At 44.9% G+C, this 9,582-nt stretch overlaps 1 long non-coding RNA gene across 1 annotated transcript; it reads left to right on the top strand.

Moving 5' to 3' along the window:
- Positions 1-475: 475 nt before the first annotated feature.
- On the top strand, positions 476-9,038 carry LOC121825362 (uncharacterized). Its single transcript, XR_013047777.1, has 3 exons — positions 476-655; positions 7,075-7,127; positions 8,946-9,038. It is a non-coding gene; the product is annotated as an uncharacterized LOC121825362 (long non-coding RNA).
- Positions 9,039-9,582: the final 544 nt, after the last annotated feature.

Raw genomic sequence — 9,582 nt, 5'->3', positions numbered from 1 at the left:
TTCCCTTCTTTCCAGTGCTGAGATATCAGCATATACCACATGTCTGGCTTTTTACGTGGATTCTGGGGCTCAAACTCAGGTCCTCACGCTTGTGCAGCAAGCACTTTACCCACTGAACCAACCCCCAACCCCCAAACGCCATTAGTGGATAATTGGATTCCAAATGATTTAATATTTTTTAAGGTCAAACTTTATGTTCAAAATGAAAAGTCTAGTGATCCTCTGGATGAAGAGCAAAATGCTCCCATTTCTTCAACCCTCCTTGAATCCGTGTCCTTTGCCTTGTGACCCTGTAGCATTCCACCAGCAGGTGCCACCAGTTTGACTGACTCCAGTCTAGCCACGTGACTCACAATGGCCAATAGAGTGCAGCAGGAATGCAAGCCAGCCAGTCAGAAGGCTAGACTTTATGAGTGTGCACAGGTGCTGTCTGTCTTGGAATGCTGCTGTCTCCATAGCAACAAGCCCAGCTCTGGCTGGAGCATATAACACCCTGGGACTGCAGCCACCAGCAGCTCACCCACAAGAGAGGTGAACTCAACTAAGATGTTGAGGTTCTGAGGTCTGGGGGTGCCCAAACTCATAAATGGGGGGCATCTTTCAATCCACACAGTATCTTGTTTCCTGGCATTATATATATTAACGGACACTTCTGGTAAGTTCCAGGGGCTGTGCTTGCTCTGGTGTGAGCAAGATCTAACCATGATCCCTAGCTTTCCCAGGGGCTTAGAGTCTGTCTGTGGAATTTTCCAAACCAGCGATTCTGGCTTCATTACTTTTGTGCTGCTGTGGCCAAATAACTGATGAAAACAGATAAAGAAAAAAGAGGTTTGTCTAGGCTCATGGTTTCAGAGGAGTCTGGGTCTGTTGTTGCAGGAAAGGCAGTGGGAATGGGGGTCTGGGGCTCCTCACATCTTGTAAGACAAGAGGCAAGGCTGAAACCAGAGGTCGGCATAAGCTACTGTCTAAGTCAGGGTTTCTGTTGTTGTGATGAAACACCATGACCAAAAAAGCAATTTGGGGAGGAAAGGGTTTTTGGCTTACATTTCCATATTGCTGTTCATTATCAAAGGAAGTCAGGTTAGGAACTCAAACAGGGCAGGAACCTGGAGGCAGGAGCTGATGTAGAGGCCATGGAAGGGTGCTGCTTACTGGCTTGCTCCTCATGGCTTGCTCACCTGCTTTCTTATAGAATCCAGGACCAGCAGCCCAGGATGGCACTGCCCACCATGGGCTGGGCCTCTCCCATTGGTCACTGATAATAAAATGCCTTACAGCTTGATCTAATGGAGGAATTTTCCCAGTTGAAGTTCCCTCCTTTCAGATGACTCTAGCTTGTATCAAATTGACATAAGATGAGCCATCACAGCTACAAAGGCCCGCCCCTAGTGTCCTACCAACCAGGACTTATGTCCACAAGGTTCAACAATCTCCCCAAACAGCCACCTGTGGGGGACCCAGTGTTCAAACACATGAGCTTGTCAAGGACTATGCTGGGTAATCGTGTCAACTTGATGAGACTTAGAATCACCATAGAGATGAACCTCTGAGACATGTGTGAGGGAGTTTCTAGATTAGGTAGACTGAGGTAAAAGACCCATCCTGCATGTGGATAGCATCATTCTGTGGTCTGGGGTCCTAGACTGCATAAAAAGGAGAAAGTGAGCTGAGCACCAGCATCTGTCTCTAACTGCTTCCTGTCTGAGGATGCCATGTGACCAGCTGCCTCACATTCCTGCTTCTATGGGCTCACCACCAGGACAGACTGTACCCTTGAACAGTGAGCTAAAGTAAATCGCTCCTTTCTTCCTTAAATTGCTTCTGTCAGGTCTCTCTCTTGTCACAACAGCAAGAACAGCATCTAATATAGAGACATTTCACATTTAAACTGTAACCAGCCCCAAATTCAGGGCCAGTTACCCATGTGTCATAAGACACATACATATCACTGTCTACAGCAGTGGTTCTCAACTTTCCTGATGCTGCGACCCTTTAATACAGTTCTTCATGTTGTGGTGACCCCAACCATAGAATTATTTTGTTGCAGCTTCACAACTGTGATTTTGCTACTGTTATGAATCATAATGTAAATATCTGATATGGGGGTCACAACCCACAGGTTGAGAACCATCGGTTTACAACCACACACTCTTTGGCCCCCATGTTCATCATCTGCCTTGATTCAACAGGCCCAGAAGAAGCACAGAGAACAACATAGCATTCTCTTTGCACCTTAACTCTCAGTCACATAAACATTTGAGTTTTGCTGCCCTAGGCAACAGCTTGTTCCTTTTTAATTAACTTGCCTTTATTGATTTTCTACATTCATCACCAAACACCAACACACCTTCATGTGTGTCTATGAAGTCAGCACTTAGCCAGCATGGTGTTCTGGGCCATACCTAGTACTCGAGACCACCGATGATGTTCCCTGCTGTGCATGTCCTTTCATTGTGGGGAGGCTCAGATTGTCTCAGTGGAGAATTAATATGTGTTTATTTCTGATTTCTAGGGTTGAGCATTAAACCAAGGGTCTTGTGCATGCTGAAGTGCACACCGAGCCACGCCTCTATCCCCTCACTGGGGGATTCTAGGCAGGTGCTCTACCACTGAGCCACACCCCAGCCCCTCACTGGGGGATTCTAGGCAGGTGCTCTACCACTGAGCCACACCCCAGCCTCTCACTGGGGGATTCTAGGCAGGTGCTTTGCTGATGAACCGTGCCTCTAGCCCCTCTCACTGGGGATTCTAACCAGGCCTGAGAGGTACTTTCACTCACTGAGTCATCTCTCAGGTTCTACACCTTCTATTTTGGTGAAGGGTCTCTCACAACCTGGGTCTTGCCAATTTGACTCGAGTGACTAGCCGGGGATCCTCCTGACTTTGCCTCTCCAGCACTGGGTTTCCAAGTGCATGCTTCTCTGTGTGGCTTTTTATGTGGGTTTTTGGGAATTGAACTTGGGTTCTCATACTTGTGCAGCCAGCACTTTACTTGATGAGCCATCTCCCAGGCTCCATAAATCAACAGACTTTATGGGAAGTATACCTTCCTCCCAAACTGTAGTGTGCTCCATGCCCCAAACACTGTGCTTTACGTCTTACAGAACAAAACCACTGACTTCGCTAAAGCAGAGAGAGCCCTGCTACAGATGCTCTTAGCTGTCAGAACTCTGGACATAACATTAGATCTTCCTAGCACTTCCAGCCCACCCATCAGACCTGCATATGGGAGGTATTGACATGTACTCTAGTGCATGACCAATTTCTTAAAATACACCTATGTGTATGTGTGTGTCACAAGCACACATATCTATATGCAACATGCATATGCATCTACACACATATGTGTGCGTGACCAAACATACACTCATCTTGTTGATTCTGTGTCTGTGGAGAACACAGACAGACATCTCAAGTTCCTGGCCATAAACTCCCAATAGACTCATTGAGCCATGGAGATTCCAAACATACCATACATGGATGAGAATTTAGAGACTGTATCAGTTAGTTTTTACTGCTGCGACAAAATACCCAACAAAAGCAACTTAGTGAAGGACAGGCTCACTTTAACTCGTGATTTGAGGGTACAGCCCATCATGGCAGGGGAGTAGGCATGGCAGCAGGAGCTTAGACAGCTACTCACACTACATCTGTTCTCAGGAAGCAGAGAGCTGGATGCTGGCCCTCAGCTTAGTTTTTCTCCTTTGTCTTTAGTTCAAGACCTCAGCCCACAGAATGGTACTGCCCATATTCTGGGTGGGTCCTCAGTGAAGTCAGTCTAAAAGCTCCCTCACAGACATGCCCAGAGGTGTGTCCCCTAGGTGATTCTAGATCCTGTCAAGTTGACAGTCAATGCAAACCGTTACAGAGATCCTCCCCATGTACCAGGCTGCAGATCCAGATGCAGACTGGGGCAAGGCATGCAACACAGCCATATGTGGTGGGCCCAGTATGAGGAATGGGTAAGGATGGCTGCAAGCCAAGGGTGCAGTCAGAGCTGTCTTCAGAAGCCACAGCTATATAAGGCACCCCCAGGAACAGCAGCCAACTCCTCCTCATAGCTAGTTCAGGGGTCTGGGAGTTGCCAGGTGGGTGTCTACAACACATGTATCAGTGAAGACAATATTTGGGAGTTCCACTGGATTGGCATGTCCCAGGCTGGTCATCATGTGGGTTGGGTCTTATCCACACGATCCCTCAAACATCCTGGGGCTTGGTCACCATATGGCATCTGGGGCCTGAAGAAGGCTCCTCTATGATGCCAGGGTCCGCCTTTGGGAGTTACACAAAGTTACCTTTGCTGGTCAAAGCCAACCTCAGGTGCATCAGGATTCAGGAAGGAAGAGTAACCAAAAGCAGAAATACCAGGTGGCATGGCTCACAGGGTGAGTGGCGCTCTGTTAAATCTGTCCATGACAAAAGAAAGTTCCACTTTAAAGACACTGTTAATACACAATTAAACACCCCTGGTGAATTTGGTTTACAAACCAGAAATCTGGAGTAGAACTGTCTATGTGAAGCCTCCTGTGTCCTTAGGGTTCTCTTACTGACTCTCCTGATTTCAAAGCTAGCCAATCCACCCTGAAGTATATCTCGGTGCTCTTTCTTTTTCATGGCTTAGTAATATTTCCATTGTTTGGCTATTCTAGAATATACCCATCCACACTTCCATTTGGTGGACATGCTGGTTGTTTTGAACATTGTGAATAGACTGATATGGATATTCAGGTACCATTGGTGCAAATACAGAGATTCTTTTTTTAAGCCTTGCTCTCAGAAGCAGATCTTCAATGAAAATGTAGTTTCTTTGGTTCCCAAGCTAACACATATTCCTGGATCATGTTAGAACTAGATGGAGCCAAGAGATGTGTGAGAAGGTGGGCAGTCTGCCAGGTCCTGGCTGCATCTGAGGTGATTTTAACAATGAATCAGAACCAGAAAATTGCTCTGGTTGAATCCTTCCCAGATGTTCAGAAAACACAAATAAAGCCACCTGGTGGGGTGGTTTCCAGAAGTAGAAATGAGTTTTATCTCATTCTTTCCTTTTAAAGGCAAATGCATGTACATATACTCATGCACACACATACTCATGTGCATATACACACTCATGTGCACACAACTTATGTGTACACACACTAATTCATGTCTATACATACTCATTGTACACACTCATGTGCATATACACACTCATGTGTTGTAGAATATTAGTTGAAGATTTGTTACAGTTGTTTTTGCTGCAGAACATTTGTTTAATGATGCATAGATGTGTTTCATTCTTTTATATTGCGTTTGTTTAACTCTATAAAGCTGTATGACTTTGCCTGTCTAAAATACCTGATTGGTCTAATAAAGAGCTAAACGTCTGATAGCCTGGCAGAGAAAGGATAGACAGGGCTGGCAGACAGAGAGAATAAATAGGAGGAGAAATCTGGGAAGAGGAGATTGAGGATCAAGAAAAGGAGAAGGAGAGAAGATGTCAGGGGCCAGCCATACAGCCACACAACCAGACATGGAATTTGAAGGAAAGAGAAAATATACAAAAATAGAAAAAGGTAAAAGCCTAGAGGCAAAAAATAGATGGGATAATTTAAGTTAAGAAAAGCTGTCTAGAAACAAGCCAAGCTAAGGCTGGGCATTTGTAAGAAAGGATAAGTCTCAATGTAATTATTTGGGAGCTGGGTGGTGGTCCCCTCAAAGAGTAAAGAGTAAAAAAAAAAACCATTCATGTACTCACAACTCACGTGCACACAATTCATGTGCACACACATGCAAACACACACTAATTCATGTATACATACTCATATGCATATACTCACTCATGCACAAGCAGACATGTGTGTACACTCACACACTCATGTGCACACACTTTCACTCATGCCTACACACACACATACACACACTCATGAGGACATACACATTTATGTGCACACACAGTCATTTATACATGCATGCATGTGTACACACACACACACACACACACACACACACACACACACACAAAATCATTGCTGAGCCCAGAAACAGTACCATCATTTTCAATACTAAGAAGGGTTCCCCCAAGCCCTCCCAGGATGGTGCTTTTTGTTTTTGTTTACTTGATGTTTTCTGTGCGTGTTTGCAGGCACATGCATGCCATAGCATGAGTGTGAAGGTCAGAGGACAACCGTGGGTGTCAGTCCTTGCCTTCCACCTTGTTTGAAACAAGGACCTTCTTTTGTTCTTTGCTGCTGTGTCTGCTAGGCTAGCTTGCTGTGGATATCACTCTATATAAATAAAACACTGATGGCCAGTGACCAGACAGGAAGTATAGGTGGGACAAGGAGAGAGGAGAATTGGGGAAACAGGAAAAAGGGGAGAGAGACACTGCAGCCACCACAAAGACAAGCAGCATGTAAAGACGCCAGTAAGCCACCAGCCATGTGGCAAGGTATAGATTTATAGAAATGGGTTAATTTAAGATAAAAGAACAGTTAGCAAGAAGCCTGCCACGGCCATACAGTTTATAAGTAATATAAGTGTCTGAGTGATTATTTTATACGTGGATTGTGGGACTGTGGAGCTTGGTGGAACCTGGAGAGAAGCCCTCTAGCAACACTAGCTAGCCTGGGGGCTTCTGAATCCTCCTTTCTCTGCCTCCCACCTCACCACGGAAACACTGGTATTACAGATGTATGCTACCCACCAGGCTTTACATGGCTTCTGGGGGATTTGAACTCAGATCTCCACAATTATGCAGCAAATGCTTTACCCACTGAGCTATCTGCCTAGCTTTGTTTCATCGTTCCAAGTCCAAGAGAGCTCCTACCAGAAATGGCAGCATCTGAAGAAACATAAAGATGTGGTCAGAACAAAGAATACCCCAACATTCCTAGCCTTGCCCTTCTGCTTTCCTGATTCTGCAGAACTGTCACTGTTGCTGTATTTTGATAGAAACATTGCCATCCCCCAAGGGCTTTGGAGGTCTGGAGCTTTGAGTTACAACTCGGGATCTCAATAGATGTTGGCTGTTATGCAAAATTAATTATCTTGGTCATTTGAATGTTTTCCCCCAAACATAATATAATCTCATTACAGACTACTCCATACCAGAGTGAATCAGGAGCCAAATTCCATTTAGGAAATTGAAGGTAATTTAGAGTTATATGATTTGAAGGGGGAAAAAAAGGAAGAAACTCCTTTCTTTCTTTGCTAAATGCTAATTTGGTCTGACTCCATAATGTAAAAGTGACTTTCATTTGCTTGGGAATTGCTTTAAGTGTGGGGGGCAGTGAAGGCTCAGTTTTAAATGTTTGAGTAAGTTCTCTAGGCATCTTTGTGAAGGAATCCTGAGGTAGAGCAGTAAAGGACAAAATTCCAATGGACTTCCATAAGACCAAATTTATCCACTGGTGGTCCATGGAAAATGTAGCCCATGGAACCATAGACAGTGAGGATCCCAGAGAACAGACTTGGAGCAGAGAGAGAGAGGCCAGTCTGCTGGGCAGTTTGAACATGCACAGTGTATGTAAGTCAGCTCAGCTGCTGCCAAAAAAAAAAAAGGGTATGTATTTGTTGTAAAATATTATTTTAAGTTATGTTACATTTGTTTATACTGTGGAACACTTGTTTAATGATGCAAAGATGTGTTGCATTCTTTTATGTTGCATTTGTTTAACTCTGTGAAGCTCGGTTACCTTGCCTGTCTAAAACACCTGATGGTCTAATAAAGAGCTGAACAGCCAATAGGGAGGCATGAGAAAGGATGTGGGGGCTGGCAGGCAGAGAGAATAAATAGAAGTAGAAATCTGGGAGGAGAAGAAGAAAGAGCAAGAGAACAAGGAGAGGAGGATGCTAGGGGCCAGTCACCCAGCCACCAGCCACACAGTCAGCCATGGAGTAAGAGTGAAAGTAAGATATACAGAAGTAAGAGAAAGGCAAAAGCCCAGAGGCAAAAGATAGGATAATGTAAGGAAAGCTGGCTGGGAACAAGCCAAGCTAAGTCTGGGCATTTATAATTAAGAATAAGCCTCCATGTGTGATTTATTTGGGAACTGGGTGGCAGGCCCCCTAAAAGAGTAAAAACAACCAACAACATGTATTTGTCCACTCAGCTGCTGTAATGAAAATATATATATTCAGCTGATGTAGCAAAAAGGTACATATTAGCTCAGTTGCTACTATAAAGAGGCATGTATTAGCTAGCTTAGCTGCTGTAACAAGAGAGTGTGTGTTATTACTCTGTTATAAAAAAAGGAGGGATGAACACTAAGTCTAGTTGCAGTAACAAAAAGATGTGCATTCATCAGCTGAGAGCTATAACAAAATGGCCTATATTAGGTCAGCTCTTATAACAAAAGTATACTAGTAAGCTCAGCTGCTGAACAAAATTCCCTCAGCTGGGTGATTTACATTAGAAACCCATTTTCTCACACTTTGAGATGCTGAAAGCTGGAAGTTAGAATATCAGCACGTTGGCAGCTCCTGAGGCCTCACCCTTGGCTGATAGATGTCTCCTCACATATGGTCCTCTCTCTTCCCTGCTGGTGTTCTGGTCTTCTCTCTTCTTCACCATCATTATAAAATGACATGCATTCAGATTGGATGTGGGTCTACCTCAATAACCTCATTCCACCCTAACTACGTCTTTCAAGGTCCTCTTTTCAGATGGCGAGGCAGCAGAAGGTAAGGTTTCAATATGTGGATTTGGGGGAATACAATTCTCCCTTAACCACTATGGAGCCAAGTGCCTCAGTCTAGGCCCATCATGTCAAACTGAGATGCCAACATCCTCATCTGGTCTTCCCGATCCCTCCCTCATCTTTCTGGAGCTTTCTACACATCATGGCCAGAATAACAGCTGCCCTTCCTCCTCCCCTACCTCCCTCTCTTTCTGCCTTTCTTTTTCCTTCTTTTCTTCCTCTCTTCTCCCCTCCCTTCCTCTTTTCCTTCTGTCTGTCAACCTTCAGTATTGGAGATGGAAGCCAGTGTTTCTAACATGCCAGGCAAACATTTCACCGCTGGGTCACACCCTCAGTCCCTCACTGCAGTCAGACTCTGGGCAAGTGTTCTTTTGCTGAGCTATACCCCAACCCATATTTCACAGTTTATCTTGAGGTAGCATCTTACCAAGTTGCCCAAACTGGACTTGAACTCCCTCTGTAGCCCAGGCTAGCCTTGAACTTGTAATCCTTCTCTATGAATCTTCTGAATACCTAAGGTCACAGGCCTGTGCCATGTACTTAAACCCTCCATCAGAAAATATCTCTCTGAGCTCCTGGTGGATTCCATGGGGTTCTGAGCAGATGACAAACTCTCACCTGAACTCCCTATTCTTCTCGAGGTGAACAGCTCATGTTCCCAGCCATGATGTTCTGCCTCACCATGGACATAGACACAATGTAAGCAAGGGATCATGGCCTGAGGCCACTGAAACAGTGAGCCACAATAAATCCTTTCTCAGGTGCATGCCTTCAGCCATTTATTTGACGTCCACTATTTTGAGGTGTTCTGTGTAGTGCAGCAGGCAGAAGGAGGTGGGGCATTCCCTGAGGAAGCAGCCTTGTAGTGGAGACTCCAATGGTGAGAAGACATCAATCAGCCAGA

Source organism: Peromyscus maniculatus, chromosome 23, assembly GCF_049852395.1.
Source record: "Peromyscus maniculatus bairdii isolate BWxNUB_F1_BW_parent chromosome 23, HU_Pman_BW_mat_3.1, whole genome shotgun sequence".
NCBI lineage: Eukaryota > Metazoa > Chordata > Mammalia > Rodentia > Cricetidae > Peromyscus > Peromyscus maniculatus.
The sequence above is the reverse complement of the archived record's forward strand: the minus strand, read 5'-3'. Positions and strand labels throughout refer to the sequence as shown.